Source organism: Schistocerca serialis, chromosome 2 (genome assembly GCF_023864345.2).
Source record: "Schistocerca serialis cubense isolate TAMUIC-IGC-003099 chromosome 2, iqSchSeri2.2, whole genome shotgun sequence".
Lineage (NCBI taxonomy): Eukaryota > Metazoa > Arthropoda > Insecta > Orthoptera > Acrididae > Schistocerca > Schistocerca serialis.
In genome coordinates, this window is record NC_064639.1 from 573,880,105 (window position 1) to 573,899,316 (window position 19,212).

Genomic DNA, 19,212 nt, shown 5'->3' on the forward strand with positions numbered 1-19,212 from the left:
TCAACAGCGCACAGCACATCCAAAACGTTATTCAACCAGTCGCTTTACCGTTCGAGAGCCAATAAGACTATGTGCATTTCCAACACGACAGTGCACGAAACTTGCTCTCCAAGGTGTACGTCCACTTGTCTGGCCAGCAATATCCCCAGTTCCGTCCCCCAATGAGCGTGTTTAAGACTGGATGAAACTTCATCATGCGTGTATCCCACTGGCTGTCAGTTACAGCGAAGCGTTGCCTATTCTGACCTCTCATTAGCTAGTACATGGGAAAAAAAGCCTCTAGGACGGCCTGACACAAAGTGGTGGCAACAGACAGGCTGAGACCTACATAGCGCGAAAGCGTGAAATGTTACAAACAGGTATTCAAATCAGGGTTTTGCATCTATTGTGTGTGATTATTATTCTGTCATTGTGAATACAAATGGTACACATTCGATAATGATATTTCTTTAAATAAATAAAAAGAATCTTGACATCCCTCACATCCCTGAATCCCTGACAACAGTTATTAATAGCCAAACAGCCTGTCAACAATATGTAACCGTCCTCATACCACTGAAGGTGCGTAAGTGGCACAGCTGTGCAAGATACACGGCGAATAGATACGGTACTCACGACGGTGCGTTAAGTGTACAACTTTACACGTCCACTTGCAGCCCCCACTTGAACTGACATGCTAAATATGTGTAGTCTGCAAAATGCTGCATGGGTCGCTGAGGGAAACGTGATCGACTGAATGCAAAATGACTTTATTACTCCAATCTTATGCGTTCCGGTGTTTGCCATCATCAGATATCCTGAAAGTTCAAGCAACCAGTGGACGTAATAGTTAGCTGCTGTAGTGGTAACAAACATCAAACTCTGCTTATACTGACGTCTGTTACCACTACAATAAGTAACTATTACGTCCACTCGTTACTTGAACTTCCACGATATCAAATACCGAAACGCGTAATATTGGATTAATAACGTCATTTTGCATTCGGTCGATGAATTTTTCCTCAGCGACGTATCAAGAATTTTGCAGATTACATGTATTTTTCAACATGGACACATACCTCTTCCTCAATTCATGCCACGACTATCTTAAATATCTGGATGTTACAAGCAATCCACATCACCATGTTTTCGGAATAATGCTGAGTGGAGAGGTTGCAAGTGGAAGGCGTGAAGTGAAAACGCCGGAAAAGCTGCCATTGCAGAGATGTTTAGCTAAAAATCTTCAATCAGTACGCTTACTGCACAACATGTTATAAGCACAGGATAGGTAATCGTTTAGGGTGTAGTGAAAGCACAGCCTACAATTGTGCCACCTTCAGCAATAGACAAGACCAGCCAATTTCGCACCTTGTATATAAATTGGATTTTCATCTTTCTTTACATACTGAGATACCTCTTCATCTTCGGCAGATGTTGGCGTTGTGGCTTTCAGTCGATTCCAGTGAGAATAATACTAGCACTGGGATGTTCACAGTAACTCATTCTTTGCCCTACCGTTTTGTTAATAGAGAATCCTAACCCGTTTATACCATTTTATGCTTGATTTTATTCTATATTTAGCTGAACAGAGATCATGGGGGATTGGAATTATACAGCAAGATAGGGAATACGGGACAGAGATACGTGAGACTGTGGGTTCAGTACTAGAAAGTAGGAGAAGCTGCAGACTTTAGGAGTTCTGTAATAAACTTCAGGCTGTAACAGATAATATACTTTTCAAAAATTACAAGACGAGACGTTCTACTTGGAAAAGGTCTCGAGACTCGCGAAGATATCAATTGGATTACACCATGGTAATATAGAGATAAAGAATGGAAAGTATTCTGAAGTTCAAGAGAATTCTCAGAATAAATGTGTAAAATTGTGAGAGAAGTACTGAAGAATAATGACGTGCTTTTTATATACTCCGGTATTGTTCATACTACGTAAGTGAGTGCAGCAGGTACGAATGGGCTTCCCTAAAGAGGTCAACTACATAAATCGTATATTCAAATATAGATACCTGCAAGAAAGCTATAGCGAAAGGGATGCTGGAAAACTGTAAATAAATCGAAAGGGTAGTCGAATAAAAGGATTGAATGCTTAGCAAAGTTAAAATAAATGTCGGTGAAATTAAAATAAGCAAGCGCATCAACATGAAATGCAGAAGAAAGTGGATAGGTGGAAAGAATATATTGATGGCCTCGACAACGGGTAGGAACAGTCTGCTTTCGTGATAGAAGAAGAAATGTGTGTGAATTTTGGAGACGTAGAATATATGGTATTCGAGACGGAGACTGTAAGAGCTTTGTAAGTTCTTTGATCAAAAACAAAAAAGAAGACAATAGAAGGGATAGATAACATTCTTTCGGAATTTTAAAAATAATTGAGGAGTTTGTAACTAAATGCTTATTCAAGCTATTGTTTACAATGTATGAGATTGGAGACGTACCATCAAATTGTTGGAAGAATATCGTCCACATAATTCCGATGATATCAAATCCAGATAAATGTGAGGACTGTTGGACAATCAGCATAGCGGCATACGCACCAGAGTTCATGCAAAAGTTGTATACAGAAGAGTATATAGTCTATTACATGACGATTAGATTGGATTTAGAAAAGATTGTGACGGCTGCGCTTGATAATGGAGACGAAAGTTTAGAAAAATCAAGCAGCTGAAGAGTTAAGAAACCATTAAATAATTTAAAAAGATGCGATATGTATGAAATTCTTAGAATTATTAGTATAAGCTGTAGGAATCGCTGGTAACATGCATTACGTACAAGAACCAAAAGGGAACTATAAGAATGTAAGTACAAAGAACAAGTGCTCAAACTAGAAGCGGCGTAAGGCATGAATGCAGTACTTGTCTCCTACAGGTCAAAATGGCTCTGAACACTATGGGACTTAACTTCTGAGGTCATCAGTCCCCTAGAACTTAGAACTACTTAAACCTAACGAACTTAAGGACATTATACACATCCATGCCCGAGGCAGGATTCGAACCTGCAACCGTAGTGGTCGCGCGGTTCCAGACTGTAGCGCCTAGAACCGCTCGGCCACTCCGGCCGGCCCTACAGATCAACCTTCACATAGATGAAGGGATGACTGAAATAAAAGGAACGTTCAGGAGTGACATTAATACGCAGGATCAGTAATAAGATCAGTTGGTCACACAGCCATCCTCAGTTAAAATGAAGAACAATTACAGGACTGAACGAAATGGACTGGAATGGTCTAAGAAACATAGAAAATGAATTGACAGTGAACTAAAAATATTAATGAGGATTAGCAGAAATGAGATTAGCAATCACGTCAAAACTGGAGACTACAGAGTAGACTAAGCAAATGAAATCTGCTATCTTGGAAGCAAAGTAACGGAGGATGGACGGATTATGGAGGATATGAGAGCAAATTAGCACAAACAAAGAGAGCGTCCCTGGTTAAACGTTGTATAATATTATCAAACATGGCTTTAATTTGAGGAATACATTTCTGAGAATGTACGTCTGCATTTTATTGAGCTGAATTGTATTGCAGACAGTAGAAAAAATAAGAAAAGAAGTGAAACGTTTAATACTTAGTGTTACACAGCTATACTGAAAATTAAATGGACTAGTAGGATTAGAAATGAGTAAGTACTCCTCAGAATGGGAAAGAATACTAATACGTGGAAAATACTAACTAGAGAATGAGACAAGACGATAGGGTAGGAGTTACGACATCACAGCATAACTTCCATTGTACTAGACGGAGCCTTAGAGCAGAAAATCTGTAGGGGAAGACATAAATTGGAATGCATCCAACAAATAATTGAGGACGCTGGGTGTTAAGCACTACTCTAAGATGAAAAGGTTGACACAGAAGAGGAAGTAGTTATGAGTCGCATCAAACCAGTCAGAAGAATAAAGAACAAAAAACAAAACAAAAGTACATCAACTTGTGCAATGACTTTACCTCAAAAATGTTATCCGCAGTTGGCACTTATTATACCAATTCTGGATTTTTGAACAGGCTTTATAGTTCCATCCCTAGACGAGAATCCACATCTGACTGCTCTTCATTTTTGTTAGAATGATTGACAGCCGTCTTCCAGGAGCAGAGCTTCTGCCGACTGAGTGAAGTGGCGTAGTGGTAAGAAACTAGCGTCACATTCGGGAGCGCAAAACGTCGAGTTCGAACGGATATATATATATATATGTGTGTGTGTGTGTGTGTGTGTGTGTGTGTGTGTGTGTGGTGTCTGACACCACGTTTATATTGCTAGGGCGAGATTGCCATTCATCCTTCCAGTGCAAATGCACAAAACACTCCTGATATCCTACGGGATATTAGCGATTGCTAGGAATAGTGAGGGCAATGGGCAGGGGCACTACATTGGTAGTGTGAGGATAAGTTGGAAATTTGGGTCGATCAATGACCGTGTCCGGATGACCGAGGTGTTGTATTCGAACTTCAGTATGATTTTTGTAATCAACATTTAATTTTTTTAACGATCTGCTAACATATGAGTAGCTATAAAATCAAAAAAAACTGATAATTTTTATGTGGGTTACTATTGAAGTATTTTTCGCTTTTTCGCTTACTTGCATTCAACTGATACTATTTTTAAAACTCTAAAAATTAGAAAAAAAGGCCTGTTCACGAGAAATAGAAAAATCCGGCTTCGAGTACTGGTCGGGCACAAATCTTCAACTTTTTCTACTGATTTATTTCAATGCCCCCTGGCAGCTAATGTCGTTGTTCATTTGGTTAATTGTTTTATGTGTACTGTACGTGGTAATGGTCCAGTTACTCTTAAGTTCTCCACGTCGGTCATTATTGTCGCTTCTATGTTCCGTGTTAAGTAAGACGTACTAGATCCCTTTTTTTTCCTGGGAAGTCTTTAATCTAATTTGAGGTTAGCAGACTACACGCTGTTACAGGTTTCACCCTTTTCCTCTCTTTCTCTTTGAGCCTCACACTGAAACACACTTACACTGTTGCTATGTTATCCTTGAAAGAGAGTGTGTGAAATTTCTTGATCGATACTAAGCGTGATTAGGTATGGTACTAGAACCAAAGTGGCGAAAATAGGAACGCATATACACAGAACTACGGCTACGGAATACCACCTCTAAAGATGTTTTATTTTACTAATCAAAAAAATGTAACTGCAAGTAAAGTGATAAATTTACATATTTCGAGAATTACGACATCGTTGCTCTCCGATGAGATCAGTCAACAAACAAAACTGTCAATAGATGCTCAACTTCTCCGAAATGGCTCGTCATTCAAGCACAAGAATCTGTTGATCGTCTAACGATGTTTCGATTTATAATTTAGACATACACTATGTGAACAAATGTATCCGGACACCCTCGAAAAACATACGTCTTTCATATTAGGTGCATTGTGCTGCCACCTGATGCCAGGTACTCCATATACGGACTTCGAACATTTTCAGATGTTTGGGTGTCACTTGTGTCATACGTCTTTACTCGAGATTTCAACACTCCTAAACATCCCTAGGTCCACTGTTCCCGATGTGACAGTGATTCGCAAACGTGAAGGGAAACGTACAGCACAAAAGCGTACAGGCCGACCTCGTCTGTTGACTGACAGAGACCACCGACAGATGAAGAGGCTCGTAATGTGTAATAGGCAGACATCCATCCAGACCATCACACAGGAATTCCAAACTGTATCAGGATCCATTGCAAATACTACCACAGGTGGGAGGTGAGAAAATTGGGATTTCATGGTAGAGTGGCTGCTCATAAGCTAGACATCTCGCCGGCAAATGCCAAACGACTCCTCGCTTAGTGTAACGAGCGTAAGCATTGGACGACTGAACAGTGGAAAAACGTTGTGTGGAGCGTCACTCCACGGTACACAATGTGGCGATCCGATGGCAGGGTGTGGGTATGGCGAATGCACTGTGAACGTCATCTGCCAGCGTGTGTACTGCCAACAGTAAAATTCGGAGACGGTGGCGTTATGGTGTGGTCGCGTGTTCCATGGAGGGGGCTTGCACGCCTTGTTGTTTTGCGTGGCACTATCACAGCAAAGGCCTACATTGATGTTTTAAGCACCTTCTTGCTTCCCACTGTCGAAGAGCAATTCGGGGATGACGAATGCATCTTTCAACACGATCGGGCATCTGTTCATAATGCACGACCGTGGCGGAGTGGTTACACGACAAAAACATCCCTGTAATGGACTGCTCAGAGTCCTGACCTGAGTCCTATGGAACACCTTTGGGATGTTTTGAAACGCCGATTTCGTGGCAGGCCTCACAGACTGACATCGATACCTCTCCTCAGTGCAGCACTGCGTGAAGAATGCGCTGTCATTCCCCAAGAAACCTTCCACCACCTGACTGAACGTATGCCGGCGAGAGTGGAAGCTGTCATCAAGGATAAGGGTGGGCCAACACCACATTGTCTTCCAGCATTAGTGAAGGAGGGCGACTCAAACTTGTAAGTCATTTTCAGCCGGGTGTCCGCATACTTATGATCACATAGTGTACGTAATAACAAGAGAAACGAAAGTAGAATTAAATTTTATAAGTCTATAAGTTAATGTTCTTCTCGACAGTAGTAAGTCCTGTCAGTTTTAGGTTTACCATAGTTTCCAAAAATCTCTTAAGACAAATACTGGAATGGTTCTATCGAAAAAATGTGGGCCGATTTCGTTTCCAATCCTACTCCAGTACCTGCTTGTACTTGGAATCAACGGCAGTGTCGTCGACGAGACGTTAATCTACCCACACTTCATTTCAGTGTTGATGATGTTATACAACTTCCACAGCTAACTGTGAAGAACACTGTATAGTTTGAATATTTCTGTTACGTTTCTTTGCTATTTCCACGAATTTAAAGAGTATAGTGCACATTATGATGCATGTCAATACATAAACCGAATTTTTCAATGTTGTGCGCAGATTTGGATCGTCGCTGTTGCAGTGAGATATAATGAGGTTGATCGCAGACACCTAAAGCAATTCTGTTCTGAGATGGCTTCAATAAAATCTAATACGTGAATGAGTAGTGTTGCTACTTTTCAGAACCTCAGAGTTGTCTCATGTGCGTTACTCAGAAACGAAGCTTCAAAAATAATATGCTTTTTAATAAAAACCTAATTATCGCTGTTTAAAACTTCATCGGTTAGGCTTCAAAACAAACTACTTTCCTCAGTCCATGTTACTAGATCAAAGCAATTACAATCGCTTGACTTTTTCTGAGAAGTTCTTTCAGTGTACAAACTACAATGTCATATAGTGTCAATAGCAAATAATTACTAAGCAGCTTGTAGTGCTACTCCATAAGAGCAGCTCTGATACATTGAACACCATTTTTAATTTGTGAAATAATTCAGAAGAACATTTGAATGCCGCAACAACAGTTAAAAACTGTAATCTTATGTGCCGCTGCAAGGAATGTGGCTGCCAGAAACAAAAACAGAAACAATTACGAGTATGTACGATTACGTATAAAGAAAGAATAATCGCATTTAAATGAGGTAGTATTTCATTAAATTGTTCATATCACGTTCCCTGCCAACTTAAATTTCGTTCGAATATGAAACACAATTCTGTATCATGGCCGGGAAGCTTTGAGCGTCTGGTTGTGCAACTTACTGTCAAAAAATGAAATGAAATGATCGTATGGCATTTATTGGTCGGAATATCCTCTTCGAGGATCGGCCGTCCTATTGCAAGTCTTTTCATTTTGCGCCACTTACAGACTTGCGTGTCAATGGTGATGAAAATGATGATGGACACACAACATCCAGTCCCCTGCCGGGAACCGAAACCCAATTGAACGGGGATGCTGTGGTCTGTGAAACACAACTTACGTGACGTGAACCCACGAGAACTTTTACAATCATTATACAGACTATTCTCGTAAGAGCATGCAAAAATTTAACAGGACGCTCCACTGAACAATTTGAAGTAAGGAGCCTGAGGTTGGAGAAGCCAGCTTAAGGAGACAATAGGAATAAAATTACAGTACCGTGGACTTTTTTATTTTCATAGATACAGTTAACCTTAAATACCATCACTGAAACGTTGAATGTACCATTTGTCCGCACATCGTGGTCGTGCGGTAGCGTTCTCGCTTCCCGCGCCCGGGTTCCCGGGTTCGATTCCCGGCGGGGTCAGGGATTTTCTCTGCCTCGTGATGACTGGGTGTTGTGTGATGTCCTTAGGTTCGTTAGGTTTAAGTAGTTCTAAGTTCTAGGGGACTGATGACCATAGATGTTAAGTCCCATAGTGCTCACAGCCATTTGAACCATTTGTACCTGAGCCGTGCGCAGCTCGTGTTCATGCCATTTATTGTTTGTTTGCTTATTTTATGGTACTCCTGCCTCGTTTTCTTATTCTTTACAGGCGTCACTAACTTCTGCCATACTTGCCTGTGAGTGGCAGCAGCACCACTTAACGATAAGTGCACTGTCGTACTATCTCTGCAGTAACCGATGGTATTTCCGGGTCGTCGTGTGTCTGGAAGTGAGTTGGAGATGGACTAGGAGTGCAGTCGTCCACAGAGCAGCAGTCGGAGAACGAGCAGTGGTCGGCGATGAAGGAGCGTCGGGCACGGAGCCCCAGTGAGGCGCGGACAGCCAGTCCTTGCCGACCGCTGGCGACACATATGAACTGTCCAACTGAAGAAGACTGGAGCGGGAACTACCGTTGGTTGGTCGTTCGGTCAGTCGTCTCATCGACCAACGTGTATTTGATCTTCCGCCCGTTTCCTGGTGTGAGCAGTCGGTCGATTGGGGGAGAGCAGCGAGGTCTCCGTGGAGCGTAGTCAGGCTGGAGCCGCTAGCGGCGTGCACGCGTGTTTGGAGTTGTGAGGCTCTTCTTGCGAGGGCTACGAACTTCGTCGTCCACCGATCCTGGACAGTAAAGTTGAGTGCTCACTTAACCTGCTATAAAGCCTCAACTGCTATCACATCCCTTCATTTGTTCCTGGTTGTCGCTTTCCGGGAGATTCCCACGAGCAACAAGACGTGTGCACTGAAGACGGCTAGAATTGCAGCCGTCATCCTGTGTGGTGTTTGACTTAATCAAATTCATTCCTTCATTAATGAAGTGTACCAGCTGTATCTTCTGCCTTGTGCCCATTGATGTTCTGGTTACCTGCCCTGGTCGTTGACGTAGTTTTCAGCAGTGTATCTTCCTCAAGTGTTGATCCTGTCCAGCATGGCGTTTAGTTCGACAGCTGAGGTGTTGTTGGTAGTTTTGGGCGTTTATTTTGACTCAGCTGGATTGGGCACCAGTATCCAGAACGTTTTGCTATTGACATCTTGTCGTTTTGATGGTCGGGTGGAGCAGAACTGATCTTGTTGGTTGGTTCGTCGGCTGGCTTTCAGTTGGGTTGCCTTCTGATTAACAGGTTGTCGGTCTGGCTGCCTGTCTCACCTAAACGTGCGTTAGTGTTACCTTCCCAGGCGGACCCTTGGAACATTCTGAGCGAGTTTTAACTTATTAAAATTGCTAGGCTTTTCTTCTTGGGCCTTAAGCCGTAAAAAAAAAAAAAAAAAAAAAAAAAAAAAATTATTTCATGTTCGATATGTGGCCTTCAGCCGAGTTTCAGCATTTCAAAATTAAAAGTTTAAAAATTTTGTCTAGGCCTTAAGCAGTAAGAAATATTTTCTAGTTTTTATGTGGCCTTCAGCCAAGTTTTCCAGCTTAAATTAAAAATTGGGAATTTCTTTGTCTCGGCTTTAAGCCGTGAGATTGTTTGGGTCTCGTATGTGGCCTTCAGCTGAGAGTTATGTGAAGCATTTTAGGGTAAAGCCTTTAGCCTATTTCAGAAGCTCTTCCGTTTAGGCCTTAAGCTGTAAAATTGTTCTCTGCATGGTGTGTGGCCTTCAACCTACTCACGATGTCACTTTGCCCCCATTCTTGGTGGTATTAATGTCAATTTAAAAAATGAAATAAAATAAAATATAAAAATAAATAAAGCAATAAATAAACCATCGATGTTCATTGTACCCCTCAACCACGTTCTCTACACTTTCCTATATTCATGGAGGGCGGAATCTGGACATGGTGACCAGGCCTTGGGTTGTGGCCCCTGCCCACTTTGCCCCCACCTCTCCCTTTGGGCGCCAAGAATGTTCCTAAGGAAGAACTAGTGATCAGAGCATCTGCCTAGTCCCGGTCTGGCACACATTTTCAACTTTCACATTGATTTAAATCATTGACCAGTTGCAGTCAACGTCTGTAATTACTTTGTTTGTTAAGGGGAGATGGAAGACAACTTTTACCCCTATTCTCCCAATGTTGTTTCACGCATTGAATAGGTTCATTTCTCAAAAGAATTATAAGTGTTAAGACAGTGAAATTTTTCCTGAATCTACATAACATATATGCCTGCATTTTTAAGTAAAATTTTCAAAACACCTCATATCAATTTGAAGAATTTTTTTTATTCCACCACTAATGAAATTTCACTTTTTTAAATACATTAATTATTGTAAAACAGTTTCTGTTGGGTTAGTGCTTTTCAATTTATCTATAATAACTTATTGCTTTACTGATTACAAACTAAACAAATGTCATATTTCTAGCCCAAATAGTTTAGAAAATAATGGTATCTAAAAGCCAAAAAATATAGTTTTGAGAAAAATTAATTTAAAGTCAGGACATTCCTTCAACAACGTATCTTTACAAAGCTCTCTAAACATGTGTTTAATTTTATTCATCACTCCTGCAAGTAAAGAATGTTCATGGTCATATGTTGCACTTCCCCTGTACTTGCACCAAGTGTCAGGATCATTTGGGCAAAGACGGTGCTTAGTATTTTCATTTCTGGAAAGCTTATGGAAAAAGACAGCCCACAAATATTTTTTTCTAGTTTTCTAAATTCCCACCTTTTCTTCTAATGGCCAAGCCATAATAATTCTATAATTTATCTATTTCGACATTAGTTAGACGACCTTTACCACCTATCTTCTTACCATCTTCCAGTAGTATTTTTCACTTATCTTTTAATAACCTTATCAACCTGGACCCATTCTCTTCTGGACATCCCCAATTCATTCTAATTTAGAAACAGAATTAGGAAATAATGTCCAAGGAATGACAGAGACCTGTGCATTATATCTACATGGTGCTAAAAGAAGGAGTGCCATTTAAATTCCGGATCACACAGAGCGTCAGGAAAACCATCATAACTCACGAAAACATTGTCCGTATGAAATAAAAACTGTGTTACGCACGAAATAGCACGTATTTCAAAGGAGCAAAAATATGTAAATCGATTTTTTGAGCCCGTTTGCCTTCCGTCTCTCCTTAATTCACAGTGGCTGCTGTATCAAAACAGTGTTTGTTCTTTAGGACATGTCCGAACGAAAAGATACCACCTAGATATATATTTAAGGAAAGAGAAAAGCTCACAGTTGCTTGTCCTGGTATGCAATAGGGTAGACAGGATGACGTGTACTACGCAAGACTGTCACCTGATGTCACTTAACGTCTGCCTTGCTGCGAGACCTGTTCAATGGCTGTGAGTCTCCAACACAGTAAATTTTGTTTGGTACACGAGATGCTCCTTGTGTATCGTGAAGCTTGAGGTAACGGAAGTGCTGCATCTCGGCTGTATCACGAACGTTTTCCGCAACCTAACGCGCCATCGCACAAACGTTTTGCCAAAGTTACGCAGCGGCTCCGAGAAACAGGCAGCTTCGGCGTGAGGAGACAGGACTACGGTGCTCCACGGCAACGCCGACGCCCGAATTTGAAGAAGATGTACTACATCGTTTTGAAGAGTACCTGTCAACGAGTACTGAAACTATAGCGTGCGAAACGGGTATTCGTCACAGTGTCGTCTGAGACGTTCTGTGTGAGCAGAGCGCTTTGCCTACTGCACGTGGTTCCTGCAGTGCCACATCGACACACCCCTGTTCCCCGTCGAGTTCTGTTCACAAATAAATGTGAGTTCACTGTCGACTGTGTTCTAAATTCGTGTGACAGCCAAGTGTAGGCAGACGAAAACCTTCGTGCCATGCATATTCAGGGATTTCGGCACCGGTTTGGTATTAACGTGAGGTATTCTGGACGGTCATGTGATTGGGCCATGCCTCCTTCCACCCAAGCTAATTGGTCCTGCATACTTGATATTCCTACAAAACGTATTGGACCCATTCATGCTGTGTCCTGAATGTCGTCAGGAAATGTGGTTTTAACACGATGGTGCAGCACTTCACTTCTCATGTGCTGTTCGGAGACATCCTAACAGACGATATGGTGAAAGACGGACAGGCTGATATGGTCCAACCGCGTGGCCGCTGCGATCGCTGGATTTCTATGCGCTACTTCTTGTGGGATCGTAGGTAAAGTTTAATTTACGAGATTCCTGTAGAGACAGGAAGATCTACTGGCACGAGTTCTGTCGGCTGCACTAGAAATTGAAGACACCAGAGGGGATAGAGAGTGTATACCACAACATGCTTCGTAGGTACAATGGTCGCCACATCGAGCCGCTGTTGTAATGCATCAATATTGTTCTTTGCGCACAATATGGTGGATTCCCTTTTGTTTTGAAATAATGTAAACACGTAATACTTAAGTGTCAATATAAACAAATGTGCTCAAGTCATAAATGGATGTTCCGTTATGTTTCCTTTCGTATTGATACCTAATAATTGTATTGCGTCATGCATCATTGAATACCTCAAGCAGAGATGGATGACTTAAATATCTTAATCGAAACCACCTTAAAACGGAAATGGTACCTTTCCGGACACAGATACGTATTCAAAATATTATGCACTCACTTCCCTCTACGAGTCCTAGAAGTTTGTAAAGGGAATTTCCGAACAACCTGTACAAGCAATAACGTGCGACTTGCAGCTTCGATTAATGTGAACCAGTTCTCGTTCCTCTTTACGGCAGTTTTGATTCATAACCGAGCGGAGGCACTATCTTACATTTATTTTCCTACTTTCCCTCATTAAACTGAGAATACATATTTTTACAATGCATATCTATTACAAGGCATGTGGCCATTTTCGTGTATATACTATTCCGAATGGGACTGAAGTGTAATCTTTTGGGGTCAGCACGATTACCTCTTCAATGAGAATGGCCTTCCGTATGGTAATACATTTAGACAACATGAAAGTACTTACAGTATCTGTAGCAGATTTCTTCCCAGGATCCAGAAAGTAAGTCTTCGACGAAACCTTCGAACCAGAGCTCTTCCATTAATATTCTATAAGTAGTCGATATCATAAGTTCTGTGTGGATAAGGTGTTCTGAATTACAGTGTGATACTAGTACGCTTATTGTACATGTTTTGCCTACAAGGTGAGGCATATAAAACTACAGTAGTATCAAGTGTTAGTTCTTTTGATAGGAAAGTTACACTCTGCACAGAATTAAGTAATGTAGAGGCCTAATTTAACAGTTCTGTGAAGTAAGTCTGTGTTAAGTAATTCATGAAGTGATGTCAGATTGCGCTATAATAGTATTTTTATGGCCTAACGTTCATACAGGAAAGAGGACATTTTCATTAAGGCAATTTTGTGTGGGATTTAATAGACCTCTAAAGTGAATTGTAAAACACAGGAAGATTGATACGACACATCCGGAAATGTGTTGTAACGTCCCCTTAGAAAAATTAATGAATTACTGTGCTGATAAACCTCTTACATTATTTGATTTTCAAACAGCTGAGCAGAACTGAACGTACTCAGACATTTCGCTCTTTATCTATTCTGATCAACATTAAACTGACACACAATATTTTTAGCGCAACGCAATCTGACTTTCAATAATCGCTACAAAAGAATGGCCCTGACTGAGAATAACCTATACCTTTCATGAATCACTTACCTCACAAAAATCTTCGTTGCTCGAACTACTGCAATACAGCGAGCGCCACTACTGCCAGCTAAATAAAAGATTCAAACTACTGAAGCCACTAACTACTGATGGGCATATAGTTAGCAAATGAAAGATTTTGATAGAGAACAAACAATGTGTTTACCTTAATAGTGTTCAAAAGTCAAAATATATAAATCAGTCCATGATATCTAACATTACAAATTTACTCTTTCTGATGGACACACGTCCAGATCGTCCGCTCTCAAAATTCCGCCATCTCTCTCCCCACATCCACCACTGCTGGCGGCTCACCTCAAACAACAATGCAAACCAGCCACAGACTGCACACAGCACAGTCAGTGATTTTCATACAGAGCGCTACGTGGCGTTACCAACATAAAAACCTACTTACAGTGTCTGTGTGTGTGTGTGTGTGTGTTGGGGGGGGGGGGGGGGGTCAGAAATGTAGAGGCAGATCAGAGGTTAGCTGTAGTAAGCAGATTCCAATGGATATAGAATGCAACACTTATACAGGGATATACTGAAGGGACAAAAGTCATGGGATACCTCCGCCACGAGCTCATCTGCGACCGCACTGCTGTCTAGGACTGCGGCCAGAGCGACTGCGGAACACTGTTTGGCCAGGATAGTTCAGGTGGAGGATGAACACTACGTGGCAGAACACGAATTTAGCCCACACTGAGACATACTACATGCACTTATCGGTGATCATGCGACAGTATGCGTGCTTAATATGATCCAGAAAGGTAGGATCAAGTGTTTTTATAGCGCTTGGTCTAGGGATCATTTATATACCCAACAGAACGATAGTCATATTGTCACTGTCTACAGTACAGGGAAAAAGTATGAGTATTATACGCTTCTTCCAGCTTAGGCAAAGTGATCAAATCGGTTAGTTCTTTTTGCATTTAATATGGTCTACGATGGGCTTCATGGGCTTATGGAGGCACCATTAGTTCTTGCGAGGTTCCTCGGAAAACCTCACAAAAACAGATTTTTTAGTGTATTTGTGCCGTAACCAGTGGACCAAAATCCAGCCGAGGATTCCAAGACGGATATGGACAATAAATGGCTGAATCTTTCAGGTACCTTCCTAAGACCCCGATCTAGAACAGTCTTGAAATTTTTCTTGATATCTTTATATGCTTCTAAGATACAGAGGTTCAAAATTACACTACTTCCACAAGAAAAATACGATATGAGGTGAATTCAAAATAATAAATAACCACAGCAATTTCATCAAATTTTTATTTTCTAGTCGTTTATCAAGGGGATCCATCTCCACGTTTAAAAAAGTCCTTACCCTTTATCAAGAAACACCAAAAAAACTTGGTACCAAAACGCAGCTGCGGATTCGAAATGGCGATACACAGGAAATGACTGGAATTTCTGTGATTTATTCCTAAGATCTCATTCTGGAACAGCCTCGAAAATCATCATCGCATCTTTATTCGTTTGCGGCACACGGAGGTTCAAAGTTACCCTACCCATACACGTAGTATACGAACACAAAATTCGTGTGAGGTGGAGACGTAGTTCATAAGTGACGTAGCACGGAGAAATATGCTGCAAAGTTTTCCCGTTATCATCTGAAACCCCATGTTGTAGGACTGAATCACATGAAAAATATTTTTGCACGTAAAATCCGGTCTGAGTTGTAAAATTGGTTTTGCGTTATTTCAGTTTCACGTAAGTAAACTATTTAAATTTCACTGTCCAATACATTTCTATTCATATTAATCACATGCTCTGGTTCAGCATGGGAAAGAAGGGAACCAGCTGACAAACGCTGCTGTCGGAGCACTGGGAATGCGAGTATGTTCCTGTTTATTTTAAGAGACTTGGATTGAGAAATGGGGCACCAGCTGCCTCATTCGGCCTTCCTCAGCACCTTTAAAAAGGTTCCCAATAATTTTAGGATCCGATCATATTAGCACTTGTTTATGTCGAGAGAGTGGCAGTGGCAAGAGACGGAGAAGGAATAAATACTGGAAAACAGTAGAAAGTGGTCGTGCTATAGAAACAGCAAAGGTTACAATGGCAGTGTGAGAGAAAGGGAGGGTCACAGTGGCAGTGGAACGTAATTGATAGTGACAGAACAGTACGGTGCCAAGGAGGGAGGAATAAAGAGGAGGATGAAGTAGAATGGGTGGAGAGCCAGTGATAATGAGAGACAGAGTATATGACAATGACAACGAAAAAAACAGAGAAGTGACACTGAGAAAAGACAACAGAGGGTGGGAAGAAATAAATGAGAGAGTAGCAGTAAGAAAGAGTGACAGGGAGACAGGAAAGTAAAAGCAGACTGTCATAGTGGGATAAAACGAAGGCGACTGTGGCTGTGACACAGGAGACAACGACAGAGGGACACGAAGAGATGATAAAATGAGTTGGTTCAGATGGTTCAGAGCACTATGGGACTTTAACATCTGTGGTCATCAGTCCCCTAGAACTTTAAAACTAACTAACCTAAGGACATCACACACATCCATGCCTGAGGCAGGATTCGAACCTGGGACCGTAGCGGTCACGCGGTTCCAGATTGAAGCGCCTAGAACCGCTTTACACACACACACACACACACACACATATATATATATATATATATATATATATATATATATATATATATATATATATAAGTCGTCGTGCGACTTGTAGTTAAAGACCAGTTCTTACAGGAGCGCCTGAAGTGTCTCCGCCTACAGCAGGTCAGCTCGTCCAAACATGTCTTCTCATTGCGTAGGCGTGGGTTCTGGGTAGCAGATCTATTCAGTTCGGTTCGGTTAATACAGTTTTCAGCTTCTCAGGGCTTGGACGTTCCAGCTACGAGGTGGGTCATCGAAGGTGCTCCGTAAGAAATTGGAAAAATATTTCTTATAGCGTAGGTTGCGTATCAAGACGCAGTGTCGTTCGTTGAGATAAGTCCAATATCCTAGCGTAGACTTGTCGCCAGAAGTAAAAAGATAGCGGATCGTGTGGCCACAGATCCAATTCACAGAGTGAGTTTTGGCGGAGGGGTAGAAAGTCTGATCGGGGTACAAAAGCATGTGGACGTCGATCAAGCTGGTGTCTGGCGAGTAAGAAACGCCAAAATTCGCCGCGCAAGTGTCCAGACGTCGAACGCTGTGCCACGGTGGAACCGGTGGACATCCGTGTCATCCACTCCACAGTGCATGCAGAGGGATGAATCGGCGAGATGGATGCGGTGCAGACGATCTCGGTTAACTTGTTTGCCATTCACGGTGATGTACCACGCTGATTGAACGTCTGATTCGAGAAAACGCGCATGCATCGCCTTCCATATGCGTCGCCACACGTGCTGTGGATACTTACGTTCGATGGGGTTGGACGGGCGGCACTGTTGTAACAACTCGGAGACTGTTTTCGTAAGGTACAGACGTGTAAGTGGTAAGGACCGGTAGACATAATTGAACTCCAGGAAAAATCGTTGGATGTAATAAAAGCGGGTTGGAATGGTCGATACCAGTACTGGGGCGGACAAGGAGGCCGGCGCAAAGTTGTGAAGCAGGAGGCTAGTAAGGCTCTGCGGGCAATGATGCCAAAGTTTTAGTTGGGAGCTGACATATAGTACTATGTCGTCTGCGTAGGCTGTACAACGAAAACGGTGGCAGTGCACAGACATACCTTCCGAACGTTGGTGCATGCCCTGGAGCAGGGGTTCCAAGGCGAAAGCATACAAAATCGTGGAAAGAGGGCAGCCTTGTCGTACAGATCGTGCGATGACCAGGGGCAGTGTGAGGCGACGATTGCACATGATTTTAGAGGTTGCACTACTCAACAGGCGCATAACCACTGTGACAATACCGCCAGGAAGTCCCATATGCTGAAGAACTGTCCGTAAATAGAAGTGGTCAACACGGTCGAAAGCCTGGCTGAAGTCCATTGAAGCCAAGGCGCCAGGGAGACTTTGATAATGCGCCAATGCTATCATGTCTCTGTAACGGCAAAGGGCCGTACGGATGTTGTTGTCGCTTCCTAGGTAAGTCTGGTCGCAGGATATGACGTAACGTGCTACCTTCTTGAGTCGCGATGCCAATAGCCGTGCGAATATTTTCATGTCGCTGTTGAACAAAGTAATTGGTCGATAGTCCTGGACCCTCGACAACCCGTGCGGTTTATGTACGGGGATAATAATGCCATCTAGAAAGGCGCTCGGGACCACTGTCAAAGGTGACATCAGCTCTTGTGCGATTGCCGCCCACGTGGAAGCCAACAAATAGTGAAAACTTTTATAAAATTCGATGGTATACCGTCAGGTCCAGGAGATCTGTTATCGGAACTCGCCTTGATAGCATCTACCACTTCATCTGTGGTTACGTCGTCTTGGAGGTCATGCACTGCATCCTCCGGTTCAAAAAATGGTTCAAATGGCTCTGAGCACTATGGGACTTAACTTCTAAGGTCATCAGTCCCCTAGAACTTAGAACTACTTAAACCTAACTAACCTAAGGACATCACACACATCCATGCCCGAGGCAGGATTCGAACCTGCGACCGTAGCGGCCGCGCGGTTCCAGACTGTAGCGCCTAGAACCGCTTGGCCACCACGGCCGGCACATCCTCCGGAAGAGTGTTCGTTGTAAGGTGAGCGACTTCTGTGATCAGTGCTGCAGAATGCGGTACGGCTGCGTATAGCCCGGCAAAATGAGCATGGAGAGCACGACCGATGCTTTGTTGGGTGTCATGCCGGCGCCCTTCCACATCAGTGAGTACTTGGATCAGAGCTCGTCGTCGTCGTTGTCGTTCCTGGAGGAGGTGGTACATTGACGGACGGTCTTGAGGGATACAACTAGAAGCACGAGAACGGACTACAGTTCCTTCCAAGTAACGCCGCATGATCAAGGAGATCTGCGCCTTCGTGCGATGGACCATCGACTGCCGGGCTGGCGAGAAAGGCATCGTCGCACAGTCACGTAGTATGGTGTAGTAGAAGTGCAGGGTATTATTTTCCCACGCCTTAAATTCCTTCCCATAACTCATCAGTGTCTTCCTGAGGGTCGGATTTGCACAGGAGAGCCACCATGTTAAGGTGGAGTCATAGGCTTCTCGACAATGGCGGCAGCGGGCCCACGCTTCTTCGACCATACGGCGACAGTCCGAGGAGGTCAGGTGAGCGACATTGAGTTTCCACAGACCACGACTATGCCACACTCGCTGCCGGGCGAGAGTGACGTCACAGAGGTACACATCATGATCTGAATAGGCCAAAGGCCAGACTTCCGCATGACGTGTGCCATCAGCAAGGGAGCGAGTAACGTAGATGCGATCTATGCGGCTTGACGAGTGAGAGGTGTAGAATGTATAGCCCGGTTGAATTCCGTGGAGCTTCTTCCAAGTGTCAACAAGTCGTAGACGGTCGATGA